Genomic DNA, 17,468 nt, shown 5'->3' with positions numbered 1-17,468 from the left:
GACAAAGGTGTATTGTATTCCACCCCAAAGTCAAAGCAAACTTGGATTTGTCTTGCTCTTGTACTGGGATCATAAAGAACATATCTTTTATATTTAACACTCCCATCCATGGAAAGGCACGCACATTTACTGTATTAACTATATTTACTATGCTGGGAACAGCAGCTGTTAAAGGGCCAGCTGTTTTATTTAAAACTGTAGTCTGGTCTCTTAACAGGCCATACCAGGCTGTTATATGGTGATTTTTTTATGATTATTTTCTTTTCTATAATGCCCCATTGCTCTAATTGTTTGACTAATTGGGAAGGAGCAGGTATCTTATACTGAGGAATGTTAACTGGTTTGCTATTAGGCAAGGGAGGGGTTATTTGTAGCAGATTTATAGGCTTAATCACATGGAGATTAGTCTTTCCTTGTAATTGGAGGACTACCAATTTCTCATTTACCCCAGTGTCGTGGTTTAACCCCAGCCAGCAACTAAGCACCACGCAGCCGCTCGCTCACTCCCCCCCAGTGGGATGGGGGAGAGAATCAGAAGGGTAAAAGGGAGAAAACTCGTGGGTTGAGATAAGAACAGTTTAATAATTGAAGTAAAATAAATTAGAACAGTTAAATAGGCAAAGCAAAAAAAACCGTGCACGCAAACAAAACAGAACAAGGAATTCATTCACTACTTCCCATCGGCAGGCAGGTGTTCAGCCATCTCCAGGAAAGCAGGGCTCCATCACGCGTAATGGTTACTTGGGAAGACAAACGCCATCGCGCCTAATGTCCCCCCCTTTCCTTCTTCTTCCCCCGGCTTATATACTGAGCATGACGTCATATGGTATGGAATAGCCCTTGGGCCAGTCTGGGTCAGCCCTCCCCCCGGCTGTGCCCCCTCCCAGCTTCTTGTGCACCCGGCAGAGCATGGGCAGTTGAAAAGTCCTTTACCACTGTGAGCGCCACTTAGCAACTACTTAGCAAGAACAAAACGTCAGTGTATCCTCGACATTGTTCTCATCCTAAACCCAAAACACAGCCCCATACCGGCTACCAAGACGAAAATTAACTCTATCCCAGCTGAAACCAGGACAGTATCCACCCCTTATTCCATACCATTTACATCATGCTCAGGTCCCACATTATCCAATACATCCTCTTTAACCACCACCCCTGTTGTCCCCAAAATGTCCATTGAGCTCGTTTAGTCCATGACTTGGGCTCCATCTGTGATAGTGGTCACTCAGGACAGGAGAGGTGGTGTGTTGCGTGGAGTTATTGGGCACCTAAGCCAGCTCAGGTCAGGTCACTGCTGCACTTGCACTGCTTCTTGTAAGGCTTCTCCTCCATTGGTTCAGGTGGTTCCTGCTATGGTAGTTCCTATAACATGCAACTCAGATCATGGGTTACAACAATTTAAAGGTATATCCATCACAATCTCCACCCCTGGCCCCTTTGGGCTAGGTTTAACATTGCAATGAACTCCTCCCCTTACTCCTAGCCTGGCTAGCAACAAGGGGTTCCTGCTATAGTAATTCCCATAACATGCAACTCAAATCCCGGGTCACAACAATTTAAAGGTATTTCCATTACAGTCTCCACCCCTGGCCCCTTTGGGCCAGGTTATAGGGTTTAACACTGCAATGGAGTCCTCCCCTTGCCCCTGCTCCGGCGTGGGGTCCCTCTGACAGCACAGTCCATGAACTTCTCTAATGTGAGTCCTTCCCACGGGCTGCAGTTCTTCACTAACTGCTCCAGCGTGGGTCCCCCACAGGGTCACAAGTCCTGCCAGCAAACCTGCTCCAGCGTGGGCTCTTCTCTCCACGGGTCCACAGGTCCTTCCAGGAGCCTGCTCCAGCACAGGCTTCCCATGGGGTCACAGCCTCCTTCGGGCATCCACCTGCTCCAGCATGGGGTCCTCCATGGGCTGCAGGTGGATCTCTGCTCCACTCTTAATTTCCATGGGCTGCTCTGACACGGGATTATCCACGTCCACAGACACTTTGGGGTGTCGTGCTCCCGCAGGAACTCGTCCACAGGTCACAGTCCCTTCGACTCGAGTTGACACTGGAGTTCCAGCCTGTCCAGTAAAGCAGCACAGAAAAACAGCGATGCCCTGGCCATCTGCCAGCCCGGGTACGTGGCCATTGCTGTTATCAAAATATTCCCAGGCACAACACAGTAAGATGACTCTAGCATACAGTAAGGCAAGCAAGCCCCATGGCAAGCACAGAAGCCTGCCGATTAACAGCTAAACAGCAATAACAGCTATAAATTTGATCTAGCGCATTCCAATTAAATCTGTTGTTATCTCGAACCCTTCGAGCCCCACGTTGGGCGCCAAAAAGGACTGTCGTGGTTTAACCCCAGCCAGCAACTAAGCACCACGCAGCCGCTCGCTCACTCCCCCCCAGTGGGATGGGGGAGAGAATCAGAAGGGTAAAAGGGAGAAAACTCGTGGGTTGAGATAAGAACAGTTTAATAATTGAAGTAAAATAAATTAGAACAGTTAAATAGGCAAAGCAAAAAAAACCGTGCACGCAAACAAAACAGAACAAGGAATTCATTCACTACTTCCCATCGGCAGGCAGGTGTTCAGCCATCTCCAGGAAAGCAGGGCTCCATCACGCGTAATGGTTACTTGGGAAGACAAACGCCATCGCGCCTAATGTCCCCCTCCTTCCTCCTTCTTCCCCCAGCTTATATACTGAGCATGATGTCATATGGTATGGAATAGCCCTTGGCCAGTCTGGGTCAGCCCTCCCCCCGGCTGTGCCCCCTCCCAGCTTCTTGTGCACCCGGCAGAGCATGGGCAGTTGAAAAGTCCTTTACCACTGTGAGCGCCACTTAGCAACTACTTAGCAAGAACAAAACGTCAGTGTATCCTCGACATTGTTCTCATCCTAAACCCAAAACACAGCCCCATACCGGCTACCAAGACGAAAATTAACTCTATCCCAGCTGAAACCAGGACACCCAGCTATCTATCCAAGATTGTCTTTTCTGGCTATCCATTCCCAGAATATTTATTTTGCCCAATAACAACAAGGGCTGTAGGGTACAACCATTGGACAATATTACTTAAGCCCATACAACCCGACTCTTCTACCTCATCCCCCCAAGCAACGCAGGGGGATGGGGAATGGGGGTTGCGGTCAGTTCACAAAGCTTTGGATCTGTCGCTCCTTCCTCCTCACGCTCTTCCCCTGCTCCAGCACGGGGTCCCTCTCACAGGATACAGCCCTTCATGAACTTCTCCAACATGGATCCCTCCCACATGATATTAGTAAAGATTAACTTAGCTCATTTTACCCTGACAATACTATGGCATCATGAAACAGGATATCTGTCTCAGAACAAAGAACCCTAAAGTGAATGATAGTCTGCTTCGTTAATGGCCCGTGAAGGACTGCATAGTGTTGCCAAAGTTAAGTGAACTTAGGGGAAAGGTATTTCCGGCAGGGGGAGATCACGACCACTGACTCAAAGACCACCCACTCAAGAAACCTGCCAACCCAAAAGGTTAAGGAAGTAAAGGTCTCAAAAATCATAGTGAGCATGCGTTGTAATTTACATGGTAGGCGAAGAATTTTAGCCAAACATTTAACAGAGTAACAATGAATATGTATTAGGCACATCCACGGGCACATCCACGTGCTCCATCGTGGGTTCCTCCATGGGCTGCAGGGTGGATATCTGCTCCACCGTGGACCTCCATGGGCTGCAGGGGGACAGCCTGCATCATCATGGTCTTCACCACAGGCTGCAGGGGAATCTCTGCTCTGGTGCCTGGAGCACCTCCTCCCCCTCCTTCTTCATTGACCTTGGCATCTGCAGGGTTGTTTCTCTCACATATTCTCACTCCTCCCTCCCAGCTGCTGTTGCGCAGCAGTTTTTACCCTTTCTTAAATATGTTATCACAGAGGCACTACCAACATCGCTGATTGGCTCAGCTTTGGCCAGCGGAGGGTCTGTCTTGGAGCCAGCTGGAACTGGCTCTGTCAAACATGGGAGCAGCTCCTGATCTCACAGAAGCCACCCCTGCAGCCCCCCCTCCCCACCACCAACGTCACTGATGATTGGCTCAGCTTTGGCCAGCAGCAGGTCTCACCCAGCTGCTCACTCACCCCTTCCCCAGGAGGATGGGCGTGTATGTGGGGTAGTGTGCTGGTTTTGGCTGGGATACAGTTAATTTCTTCATAGTAGCTAGTATGGGGCTATGTTTTGGATTTGTGCTGAAAACAGTGTTGATAGTACAGCGATGTTTTTGTTATTGCTGAACAGTGCTTACACAGAGTCAAGGCCTTTTCTGCTTCTCACACTTCCCCACCAGCGAGTAGGCTGCGGGTACACAAGAAGTTGGGAGGGGACACAGCTGGGTCAGGCCCTGCATGACTGCGTGCCAAGCTCCATGGCGCTTGGCTCAGGAAGGCTTGAGGCGACTATTAGGGAGCAGTGAAGGGTGTCTGCTCCTTAAGGGACAGGGAGGCAGGAGCTGAGCACAGGGGTTGGACCAGATGATCTCTGGAGGCCCCTTACAACCTCAACTTAAAACCAATACAGCCGTCAGGGTAGGGGTCTCACCAGCCAGGGCCCACCCCCACCATACCCAAACAAGGTGAGCAGAACAGACCTGGAGATGGTAGCAAGGTTCAACCAAGAGTCTAGATCTTTGGGCAAGTTCTTGGTGATGAGACAGGCCTGAGATCAAGCCAGGAAATCAATATGCAGGTCAGGCCTGAGGGTAACCAGAGTTGGACACAGCCTAATGGTTACCAAGTAAGTCCATATTTATGAGGCAGATCTGAGGTCAAACAGGGAAGTTGGTTCACAGATTGGGATTCACATCAATGCAATTTATGATCAGACAGATGCACAGCTGTGGCTGAGCTAGAGACTAGTGTTCCTACAACATAACTTAAGCAGGAACTGAAGGCCCAGGCCTGAGCTTAAATGGAGCTCCTGGGCCCATGGACAGAGGGTATGGGTGGAGGCCCCAGGTGAGGCTAATCAGGGCCATTAAGGCTTATTAGTGTGCTTAGGGCCATTACAACCCTTTCCCCTCACCAGCAGGTTTGAGGAGAACAGCACTTGGGCCTTCATGCTCTTGATCATTATGCTCAGAACCATGTAATCACATGTGACATGCTTCATGTCTCCTTTGGCTGTATCCTTAATGCCTACTTGGAAGAGTAACAGCAGATAACAGCCTGAGGACTAGTCATGCCTTGGCAATTTCTCCATGATATCCTGGATCTGAGGCTCTGGCAAGCATCAAACCTCCCTAGATAGCAGGTCAGGTTGGTAGATGAGGGCATTTGTCCCCCACATCAGAGTCATCTATTGCTATCACTTACTGCTTCCTTCTGGTGCTGCTGTATGGTTCAGGCTCAGATGCTGGAACAGAGCTCCTAGCCTCTCTAGCTATGAGGGCAGTGAACCTATTCTCCTTCAGGCAAGGAGACCTCTGTTAAATTTGGTATTTCTGATACTGTTATCTTGGTCATCTTTACCTTAATGGTATTACTGATACACTTACTTAAGCACTGCTGGCCTTCTAAGATTCCACTCCCCAAAAGGTCCCCAATGCTCCTCCCCAATTACCTGTGAAGCATACCTTCCCCTTAACCATCTGTAAAATCTGGTTATTCCTCACAGCAACTTTTGTCAGCTTCTCACTATGTTATTTGTTATGTTCAGCAATTTCCCATGTCATGTCCAATAGTTTCTCATGGTCTGCTGAGTTTGCTAAACTTCAGGCCAGGGGCTAGTCATCTGCTTGTGTATCTTACCACTGACAATCCTCTGATGTGGTGTAAAATTTACATAGAATCATAGAATGCTTTGGGATGGAAGGGACCTTTAAAGGTCATCTAGTCCATCCCCCCTCCAATGGGCAGGGACATCTTCAACTAGATCAGGTTGCTCAGAGCCCCATCCAACCTGGCCTTGAATGTTTCCAAGGATGGGGCATCTACCACCTCTCTAGGTAGCCCGTTCCAGTGTTTCACCACCCTCATCGTGAAAAATTTTTTTCTTGTGTTTAGTCTAAATCTACCCTCCTTTAGTTTAAAACCATTACCCCTTGTCCTGTTGCAACAGGCCTTGCTAAAAAGACTGTCCCCATCTTTCTTGTAGGTCCCCTTTAAGTACTGAAAGGCTGCAATAAGGTCTCCCCAGAGCCATCTCTTCTCCAGGCTGAACAACCCCAGCTCTCTCAGCCTTTCCTCATAGCAGAGGTGTTCCATCCCTCTGATCATTTTCGTGGCCCTCCTCTGGCCCCGCTCCAACAGGTCCATTTCCTTCCTGTGCTGAGGACTCCAGAGCTGGATGCAGTACTCCAGGTGGGGTCTCACCAGAGCAGAGTAGAGGGGCAGAATCACCTCCCTCAACCTGCTGGCCATGCTTCTTTTAATGCAGCCCAGGATACGGTTGGCTTTCTGGGCTGCGAGAGCACATCATGTCCAGCTTTTCATCTATCAGTACCCCCAAGACCTTCTCCTCAGGGCTGCTCTCAATCCCTTCATCCCCCAGCCTGTACTGATATTGGGGACTGCCCTGACCCAGGTGCAGGACCTTGCACTTGGCCTTGTTGAACCTCATGAGGTTCACATGGGCCCACTTCTCAAGCTTGTCCAGGTCCCTCTGGATGGCATCCTGTCCCTCAGGCGTGTCAACTGCACCACTCAGCTTGGTGTCATCTGCGAACTTGCTGAAGGTGCACTCGATCCCACTGTCTATGTCATTGATGAAGATATTGAACAGCACTGACACCAGTATGGAACCCTGAGGGACACCACTCGTCACTGTTCTCCATCTGGACATTGAGCCATTGACCACTACCCTGGAGTGGTCAATGGAGTGGCTGAGGTCACTTGGCTTGTTCAGCTTGGAGAAGAGAAAGCTGAGGGGTGATCTCATTGCAGTCTACAACTTCCTCAAGGGGGGCAATGAAAGGGTTAAAGCCAAGATAGACAAAGCCACTGCATCGAAATGCCTCCTGAAAGCCTAGGGGCAAGGAGTATATTTAAATATCTTAGTCACTTAAACAAACAGAAGAAAGGCCTTTGTGATTTAGGGAGCAGTTAGAATGGTTGTAAGATAAGGGGGCTCCAGGATAATCCCATCTCAGACAACTGGGCCTTGGGAGAACAAATACATGGAAGATAGGAGGTCACAAAAGAATGACCACAGCCTTGAAGGACACCATTTACGTGATCCTAGGACTGAGTTTGTGCAGAAGCAAAGGTCAATCAGCGAACACAGTGAAGAAGACTACGAGCCTTCATCTGAAGACCCCCAAAGACCACCTGAAGACCACCACGGGAGACGACTGCGCATGCGGGTCGGACATTTGCATATGTTAATGAGTTCCAGGAAATCTCATGTTTATGTAAATGATTTCTCGGAAATCCTGTGAATATGTAGGATTTTATAGTATATAATCTCTGAAAGTCCACCAAATCGGTGGAGCACTCATGGTGGAGAATCCCCAGTGCTGCCCAGTGCTGCAATAAAGAATACCTGCTTAATAGTAACTTCGTTGCTATTGAGTTTCATTTCAGGGACTCTCTGAATACTCCGTTTCTCCCTTGGGGGGATTCAGACTGTGAGGAGAAGCATCCGTGAATTTTTGTATCAAGGGTGTGTGTGAATGTTTATTCCAGCAAGGTTATCTGATTGGAGACCTTGTCAATTGGGAAACTAAGGGAAAAAGGGGGAAACCAAAACCAAAATATACAGACAGACCTGAGAAAACAAACATGGGGACAATGACAAGAAACAAACCTAGTCACACTAATTGATGGGCTATCAAGAAACTACAGGTGCCACTTCCAGGAAGATCAACCTGGACTTTGCAACTGATAAGACTCTAAACCATGGGGGAAACTTGGAAGGGTGCGGGAATCAATAGATCTTGTATTTGGTTTACGTGGCAAGGTTTTGGTAGTGGGGGGGGGGGGCTGCAGAGGTGGCTTCTGTGAGATCAGGAGCTGCTCCCATGTTTGACAGAGCCAGTTCCAGCCAGCTCCAAGACAGACCCTCCGCTGGCCAAAGCTGAGCCAATCAGCGATGTTGGTAGTGCCTCTGTGATAACATATTTAAGAAAGGGTAAAAACTTCTGCGCAACAGCAGCTGGGAGAGAGGAATGAGAATATGTGAGAGAAACAACCCTGCAGATGCCAAGGTCAATGAAGAAGGAGGGGGAGGAGGTGCTCCAGGCACCAGAGCAGAGATTCCCCTGCAGCCTGTGGTGAAGGCCATGATGATGCAGGCTGTCCCCCTGCAGCCCATGAAGAACCACAGTGGAGCAGATATCCACCCTGCAGCCTGGGGAGGACCCCACACCAGAGCAGGTGGATGTGCCCTGAAGGAAGCTGTGTCCCCGTGGCAAGCCTGTGCTGGAGCAGGCTCCTGGCAGGAACTGCAGCCCTGTGGAGAGGAGCCCATGCAGGAGCAGGATTTCTGGCAGGAACTGTGGCCTGTGGGGGACCCACGCTGGATCAGTCTGTTCCTGAAGGACTGCACCCCATGGAAAGGATCTATGCTGGAGCAGTTCTTGAAGAACTGCAGCCTGTGGGAGGGAACCCACGTTGGAGCTGGTGTGAGGAGTAAGGAGCCATGGAGATGAAGCGTTATGAACTGACCACAATCCCCATTCCCCATCCCCCCTGCACTGCTTGGTGGCAGGGTGTGGTGGTGTGCTTCACCAGTGGGGGTCGTGATGGCTTCATCCAACTTGTGCTGGACTTTGGGGATGGATGGCAACACAGTAGCCAAGGGCTGTCTGAAGCAGTCACCCAAACGTCTTGCTGGTATGCAAATATGACTATAAGTCAATCATCTTACTCTATAAATAGTGGATAGCCCAGGGCCCCTTGAGCTCTCCTGCACAGCTGCACGCCAGGATCTCCCCTTGAGTAAGGATGCCTCTCAAGGTTACTACTCGAGGTTAAGAGATTCCTTGCCGCAACAGATCCTCAGTAAGTGACTAATAGCATGCTAAACATTGAAATCTTAGCTAAGTGATATAAAGGATTGATTGCACATATGATGTCGGTAAAGATGAACCTTGCTCGTTTTACCCTAATTTTACCCTAACAGTACTATGGCATCATGAAACAGGATATCTGTCTCAGAACAAAGAACCCTAAAGTGAATGATAGTCTGCTTCGTTAACGCCCATGAAGGACTGCATAGTGTTGCCAAAGGTAAGTGAACTTAGGGGAAAGGTAATTCTGGCAGGGGGAGATCACGACCACCGACTCAAGGACCACCCACTCAAGAAACCTGCCAACCCAAAAGATTAAGGAAGTAAAGGTCTCGAAAATCATAGTGCACATGCATAGTAATTTACATGGCAGGCGAAGAATTTTAACCAATCATTTAACAAAGTAACAATGAATATGTATTAGATGTTAAAATCTTGTGTATAAATAACTGTTAGTTTACATCAACGGTGTGCTGGTTTGTACCACGCACCCATATCTGTGCATTTACGTAATAAAGGAAAATACCTCGACTCTGTGTGTAAATTGGGCAACGCACACCGGGTAACGGACCTAAGTTTTTGGACCACACATATATAATCCTTTAGGCATAAACCGTTGACCAAGTCTGGGACTAGGACTGGATCCAGCCACACATAGACTCTTCTCTGAGAAGGAGTTTAGAAAGCAAGGGGGTCCTTTCTGAACCTCGTGACTCAACGGGAGGGTCTACCTGATGATAGTTTTTCTCTGACCCTGTCCTCTATGCAGTAAATAATCCAGTGTACCTTGCCATTGAATCTTGTTAAACCACTGCCGCATTTACCATTGAACCTTGTTAACTCACTGGTTTATATCAATAAAGTATATTTTTGGTTCTCTCTCACTCCATCCGCGACACAGGGGAGGAGATAGAAGAGGAGAAGTTGAGAAGGTGGTTTTAGTTCTGGTTTTATTTCTCACTATCCTATTCTATTTTTAATTGGCAACAAATTAATTTAATCCTCCCTAATATGAGTCTGTTTTGCCCATGACGGTAACTGGTGAGTGATCTCACTGTCCTTATCTCAACCCACGAGCTTCTTCATCGTATTTTCTCCCTGCTGTCCTGCTGAGGTGGGGGACTGAGAGAGCGGCTAGGTCGAGACCTGGCAGCCAGCCAAGGTCAACCCACCACAGAGCTGTACAAACCCATGAAGGGGATGTGCAGAGGAAAGGGGAGCAAGGAGGAACAAAGAGGGTGGGTAGACAGAAAAGGATGTAAAAGGGGCCGGTTGCATGTAAAACAGGGCCAATCAGTATGCTTGTCTAGCTGAGCCCTTTGCCTGATCACCACAGTCTGTCCTATCTTCTATCTTATTCCTAAATGTTTTCTTAACTATCTGTCTGTATAATCTCACTCTGTCCCGTGTGTATGTGTGCTGCAAGGACTAAGTGCCAGCTACTGGTGAGACCTATGTGTGCCTGAGTCAGATCGGGGTGTAGGCGCCCCCTGCCTGTGGTGTCAGCTACTGGAGCACACAGGGGTCCTAGTTGGAGGGGGCCGTAGCCCTGTGGATCTAGAGAAGGTCCTGCAGCCTTTGTGCCCAGAATGACAGCTACTGACATGAGGGGGCACTGACATGAGTGGACTTGGGGTCAGCCACTGGAGTCAGATCGGGGGTGTAGGCACCTCCTGCGATGAAGTTGCAACAAGTAGTCCGAGGGCAATCAAGGGAGACTTCAGGGCTTTGGGACAACTGGTTAAGGGATCAGGAGCACAAATAGTGTTCTCTTCTATCCTTCCAGTTGCAGGGACTGATGAGGGAAGACGCAGGAAGAGCCAGCAGATCAATACCTGGCTCCAAGCCTGGTGTCTCCAGCAACATTTCGGGATTCTTCATCATGGGTCAGTTTACACAACACCAGGCCTGCTGGTGACAGATGGGGTAACCTGTCTCAAAGGGGGAAAAGGATCTTTGCACAGGAGTTAGCAGGGCTCATTGAAAGAGCTTTAAACTAGATTGGAAGGGGGAAAGGGGTAAAACCAGGCTTGCTAGAGATAAGCCTGGGGGCAGCACGCCAGCAACATTTGAGGGACAGTGTGCTAGCGAGGTCCTTCAGTCTGCCATCTCAGTGGAGGCAGGAGATGGAGATCCATGCAGCAGCAAAGATGCAAGGGCTATGGATGTGTTAGAAACCACAGAAGTGCCTGAGAATGGTCACGTAGGAACTAGGGCTTCTTCCGCTAAAAAGGTGGTGGGATCAATAGCCCAACTGAAGTGCATCTACACCAATGCACGCAGCATGGACAACAAACAGGAGGAGCTGGAAGCCACTGTGCAGCAGGAAAACTATGATATAGTTGCCATCACGGAAACATGGTGGGATGACTCGCAGAACTGGAGTGCTGCAATGGATGGCTATAAACCCTTCAGAAGGGATAGGCAAGGAAGGAGAGGCGGTGGGGTAGCCTTGTCCGTTAGGGAATGTTTTGATTGTCTAGAACTTAACGATGGTGACGATAGGGTTGAGTGTTTATGGGTAAGAATCAGGGGGAAGGCCAACAAGGCAGATATCCTGGTGGGAGTCTGTTATAGACCACCCAACCAGGATGAAGAGGCAGACGAAGTATTCTATAAGCAGCTGGGAGAAGTCTCACAATCGCTAGCCCTTGTTCTCGTGGGGGATTTCAATTTACCAGATGCCTGCTGGAAATACAATACAGCGGAGAGGAAACGGTCTAGGAGGTTCCTGGAGTGTGTGGAAGATAACTTCCTGACACAGCTGGTGAGGGAGCCAACTAGGGAAGGCGCCCCGCTCGACCTGTTGTTTTCTGAACAGAGAAGGCCTGGTGGGTGATGTGGTGGTTGGAGGCCATCTTGGGCATAGTGATCATGAAATGATAGAGTTTTTGATTCTTGGAGAAGTAAGGAAGGGGGTCAGCAGAACTGCTACCTTGGACTTCTGGAGGGCAGACTTTGGCCTGTTCAGGGGCCTGGTTAACAGAGTCCCTTGAGAGGCAGTCCTGAAGGGCAAAGGAGTCCAGGAAGGCTGGACATTCTTCAGGAAGGAAATCTTAAAGGCGCATGTCGTGGTTTAACCCCAGCCAGCAACTATGCACCACACAGCCGCTCGCTCACTCCCCCCCCCCCCCAGTGGGGTAGGGGAGAAAATTGGTAGGGTGAAAGTCAGAAAAACTCGTGGGTTGAGATAAGAACAGTTTAATAATTGAAGTAAAATGAAATAGAATAGTAGTAATAATAATAATAATATAATACAATAATAATAATATAAAGCAAGTGATACACGACACAATTGCTCACCACCCACCGATGATGCCCAGCCCGTTCCTGAACAGCGATCGCCTTCCCTTCCGGCCAGCTCTCCTCAGTTTATATACTGAGCATGACGTCATATGGTATGGAATAGCCCTTTGGCCAGTCTGGGCCAGCTGTCCTGGCTGTGCCCCCTCCCAGCTTCTTGTGTACCTGGCAGAGCATGGGAAGCTGAAAAGTCCTTGACTGGTGTGAGCACTACTTAGCAACAACTAAAACATCAGTGTGTTATCGACATTATTCTCATACTAAATCCAAAACACAGCACTATACCAGCTACTAAGAAGAAAATTAACTCTATCCCAGCTGAAACCAGGACAGCGCAGGAGCAGGCCGTCCCCATGTGCCGAAAGATGAGCCGGTGGGGAAGAAGACCGGCCTGGCTGAACAGAGAGCTTTGGCTGGAACTCAGGAATAAAAGGGGAGATTACGACCTTTGGAAGAAGGGGCAGGCAACTCAGGAGGACTACAAAGATGTCGTGAGGTTATGGAGGGAGAAGTTTAGAAGGGCCAAAGCCCAGCTAGAACTTAATCTGGCTACTGCTGTAAAAGACAATAAAAACTGTTTCTACAAATACATTAGCAACAAAAGGAGGGCTAAGGAGAATCTCCATCCTTTATTGGATGCAGGGGGAAACATAGTGACAAAGGCTGAGGAAAAGGCTGAGGTCCTTAATGCCTTCTTTGCCTCAGTCTTCAATAGTCAGACCAGTTGTTCTTGGGGTACCCAGCCCCCTGAGCTGGAAGACAGGGATGGAGAGCAGAATGAAGCCCCCACAATCCAAGGGGAAAGGGTTAGCAACCTGCTACACCACTTAGACACACACACAAGTCTATGTGGCCGGATGGCATCCACCCAAGGGTACTGAGGGAGCTGGTGGAATTACTCACCAAGCCACTTTCAACCATCTATCAGCAATCCTGGTCAACCAGGGAGGTCCCAGTTGACTGGAGGTTAGCAAATGTGATGCCCATCTACAAGAAGGGGCAGAAGGAGAATCTGGGGACCTACAGGCCTGTCAGATTGACCTCGGTGCTGGGAAAGGTTACAGAACAGATCATCCTGAGTGCCATCATGCGGCACGTACAGGACAACCAGGGGATCGGGCCCAGCCAGCATGGATTTATGAAAGGCAGGTCCTGCTTGACTAACCTGATCTCCTTCTATGATAAGGTGACCCGCTTAGTGGATGAGGGGAAGGCTGTGGATGTTGTCTACCTGGACTTTAGTAAGGCCTTTGACACCATTTCCCACAGCATTCTCCTGGAGAAACTGGCTGCTCATGGCTTGGACAGGCATACTCTTTGCTGGGTAAAAAACTGGCTGGATGGCAGGGCCCAAAGAGTTGTGGTGAATGGAGTTAAATCCAGTTTGCGGCCGGTCACAAGTGGTGTTCCCCAGGGCTCAGTATTGGGGCCGGTTCTGTTTAATACCTTTATCAGTGATTTGGATGAGGGGATCGCATGCACCCTCAGGAAGTTTGCAGACGACACCAAGTTGGGAGGGAGTGTTGATCTCCTGGAGGGTAGGAAGGCCCTACAGAGGGATCTGGACAGGCTGGATTGATGGGCCGAGGCCAACTGTATGAGGTTCAACAAGGCTAAATGCCGGGTCCTGCACTTGGGTCACAACAACCCCATGCAATGCTACAGGCTTGGGGAGGAGTGGCTGGAGAGCTGCCTGGCGGAAAAGGACCTGGGGGTGTTGGTGGACAGCTGGCTGAATATGAGCCAGCAGTGTGCTCAGGTGGCCAAGAAGGCCAATGGCATCCTGGCTTGTATCAGGAATAGTGTGACCAGCAGGACTAGGGAGGTGATAGTGCCCCTGTACTCGGCACTGGTGAGGCCGCACCTCGAGTACTGTGTTCATTTTTGGGCCCCTCACTACAAGAAGGACATTGAGGTGCTGGAGAGTGTCCAGAGAAGGGCAACGAAGCTGGTGAAGGGTCTAGAGAACAAGTCTTATGAGGAGTGGCTGAGGGAGCTGGGGTTGTTTAGCCTGGAGAAGAGGAGGCTGAGGGGAGACCTTATCGCTCTCTACAACTACCTGAAAGGAGGTTGTAGCGAGGTGGGGGTCGGTCTCTTCTCCCAAGTAGCAAGTGATAGGATGAGCGGAAAAGGCCTCAAGTTGCGCCATGGGCGGTTTAGATATTAGATATTAGTAAAACTTCTTCACTGAAAGGGTAGTCAGGCACTGGAACAGGCTGCCCAGGGAAGTGGTTGAGTCCCCATCCCTGGAGGTATTTAAAAGACATGTAGATGTGGTGCTTAGAGACATGGTTTAGTGGTGGACTTGGCAGTGCTAGGTTAACAGTTGGACTTGATCTTAAGGGTGTTTTCCAACCTTAATGATTCTATGATTCTATGATCGAGGCTCCCTTTCCCATGAAAGGCTGGACAAGATGATCTTTCAAGGTGCCTTCCAACATGGGCTATTCTATGATTCTATAACAAAAAGTATAGATGTCTAATAAAATATATTGAGTATATTCAAAAAAGGGCTGATACTGACTGTTTGTGGACAGTTTTTCTTGTCTTGCATGATAAATTAAGCATTTAATAAAGTAACTCAGTGTATTTTTATAATAGATTCTTTTTTCTCTTTTAATGTATTTTTCTTAAACTGAGCTCTCTTATAGAAATGCTCACTGATTTCTGCCCACTCCCTACCATTAGAATGCTTGCTTTCCCTTTACGGCCTTAAGTACTTATTACCCAGTGCTTACACTAATTGTTTTGTTTGCGTATAAAATGGCTGTTTTCCTCCTTCAGTCTGCCTGTTGCTACCACACCATCATACATACTTTGGAGCAGGAACAGTTGACTCATGAGAGCCTAGAAGCAGGTAGCATGCTGAGGCTAGTACAATAATTACAAACTAGTTAAGCGTGCAATTAATCATTTCATTGACTCAAAAAAAATAGTTGTGGAATAGAAAGTCTCTCTTTGCTCAAACATCAAGCCTTTGAAGGCAGATGAAAAGCTCTGCTTTTCTCATAAAATTCCGTTAAAGCCATTTGTGAACAGGGAGATATCAGCCCAAATGGAAAGGCTTAAAACTGGAAATGAAAACTAGCTATGACAAAGCAGAGGACAATAGATGTTTCTGAGGCAAGAACAAATTTCTGGATTATCCTCTGTAGTTAGTGGACTGTTGCTGCTTGAGATAAGAAAACTTTTCTAAAACGAAGGAAAAGCACAACTGTTTTAATTATGTAATGTAGGAATCTTTTTTTTTTTTTTTTTTGTGAGGCTTCTTGTATGGTTGAGTGCTCTCCTTTGTGAACTAACTTGTGCCTTGGCAGACTCCAAAGATGCTGGAACTGTGACACTCAAATTTTTGTTTATGGGCAAAGAGAAAGTACACCTTATATACATAAGTAAAACCAAAAATTTATTGTTAGTGTAATTAAACTCTTGAGAGTCTAATCATTATTAGTCCGAATCTAATTGTTACAGGAAAAGAAAGAATAATGATGTAGTTAAAATTGTAATATACACACCTCAGTTTTTATCCCTTTTCCTGGTGTTATGCTCACTCTTTCACTGCTCTTCTGGGTCCTAAGGTCAGTGGTTTCATTCTGGTGATGGTGGGGGAGTGCTTATGGTGAGTTGTTAGCATCTGGAGTCCATGGCCAGGAGGAATATGATGTTCATGTTGATGGTTTGTTTGTTTTTTTCTTCCTCACTCTAGGATTCACTTGGGGTCATGTTTATATGTTTGCTATATACACTTTTACACCTTTCTCTTTTTTGGTGAATGAAACATGCAAGTAACCTTCATGCATAGCAGCTGACCACACCCCTGTCTTTACTGCATATTGTTATCTGTTAATCAAATTACAAATGCTTGAAGTGTAAGTTATTAGCCACGCAACTCCTTTTATTGCTTTACTGTATTATCACTGATAGTTTTACAGGGCCTAAAGCCTTGGAAAAGAACAATTCAAAATAGTTTCTGAAAGCTTTCCTGCCCCCACCCCCCAAAACAAAGAATACTTCATGAACTTTCATGCATAACACCCCCCCCCCCCAAAAAAAAAAAAAAAAAAAAAGAATTAAGACAGTCACCTGTTTGGTAGTTATGCTTGCTTTCCCTTTAAGGCCTTAAATGCTTATACCCAGAAATCTCACTTTGTCAGTGCTGATGTAAAATTCTACCATAGCCCAAATTAAACAAAAATAGTTTGCAAAAGATGATAAAAAAAGCTGTTAATCAAGTAGTTTGACAATCAGAGGAAGCTGTATTACTGTTTGAGCATTACAGAGAGAGATCAGTTTTCGTATGTTTGCAACAGAAACAAAGCAATACAAAAGCAGAAAACTTGAGTATACCAAATTTGCAAATAGATAGTCTTTTAACAAGGAAGAACACTTTTAAAACTTGAGATAAAATTGCTCTTTTGCTCCTTCCACCTTTCCATTTCAAGGCACACACATACATAGGCACAATCCCACTTTGCACTGGGTCAGTTTACACTGAAGTTAAATATTCAGTAGTTACCCTTATGTTGATGAATGAGATGATGTTCACGTTAAAGCTGAGCAGTAAAATGGTTGGCAAAATAGTTTGTGTAGGCTCAGTTTAAACTTGAGGTTCAGAAAGAAAGTCATCCTTATCAGAAACTGGCAACTTCTATTTAAACTCCAAAGATAATTTAGAACTCCAAGACATTTGAAAGTTTAGTTCTTAACCCTCTGTAGTGTATCAAGCAAGAGAAGTAGCTTTCATTGGCCCCTTCTTGACTTCCATATTATAAAATGTGCACAGTGAAAAATTTGATCACTGGGAGTGTTAGGAAACATCAGAAATGATAGAATAAGCTACTAGACCAATATACAAATATTTTTTTACTTTGCATTTGTTTTACCACTGTGGGTATATTTATTCACCAGCATATAAATACTTTAACTTGTTTAGAAGTATATTCAATTGCATCAAGATTTAGATGTATTGCCATTTACCTCATAAATATTGAAGGCCTTTAATAAGACTAATTACCACGACACACACTAAGTAGCCACTAACAATATCACCCATCTCCCTACTGAAATGTAACTGCTGCTTTGAATTCTCTCCAAGTTTCATGGTACTCCATGTTATTCACAAAAAGTTCCATAAATTAATCTATTCCCAAAGACTAAGTGACCTCAAATGTACAAATACCCAAGTGAATAA

The sequence above is a fragment of the Platalea leucorodia genome (assembly GCF_965183815.1).
Source record: "Platalea leucorodia genome assembly, chromosome: W".
Classification (NCBI taxonomy): domain Eukaryota; kingdom Metazoa; phylum Chordata; class Aves; order Pelecaniformes; family Threskiornithidae; genus Platalea; species Platalea leucorodia.
The sequence above is the reverse complement of the archived record's forward strand: the minus strand, read 5'-3'. Positions refer to the sequence as shown.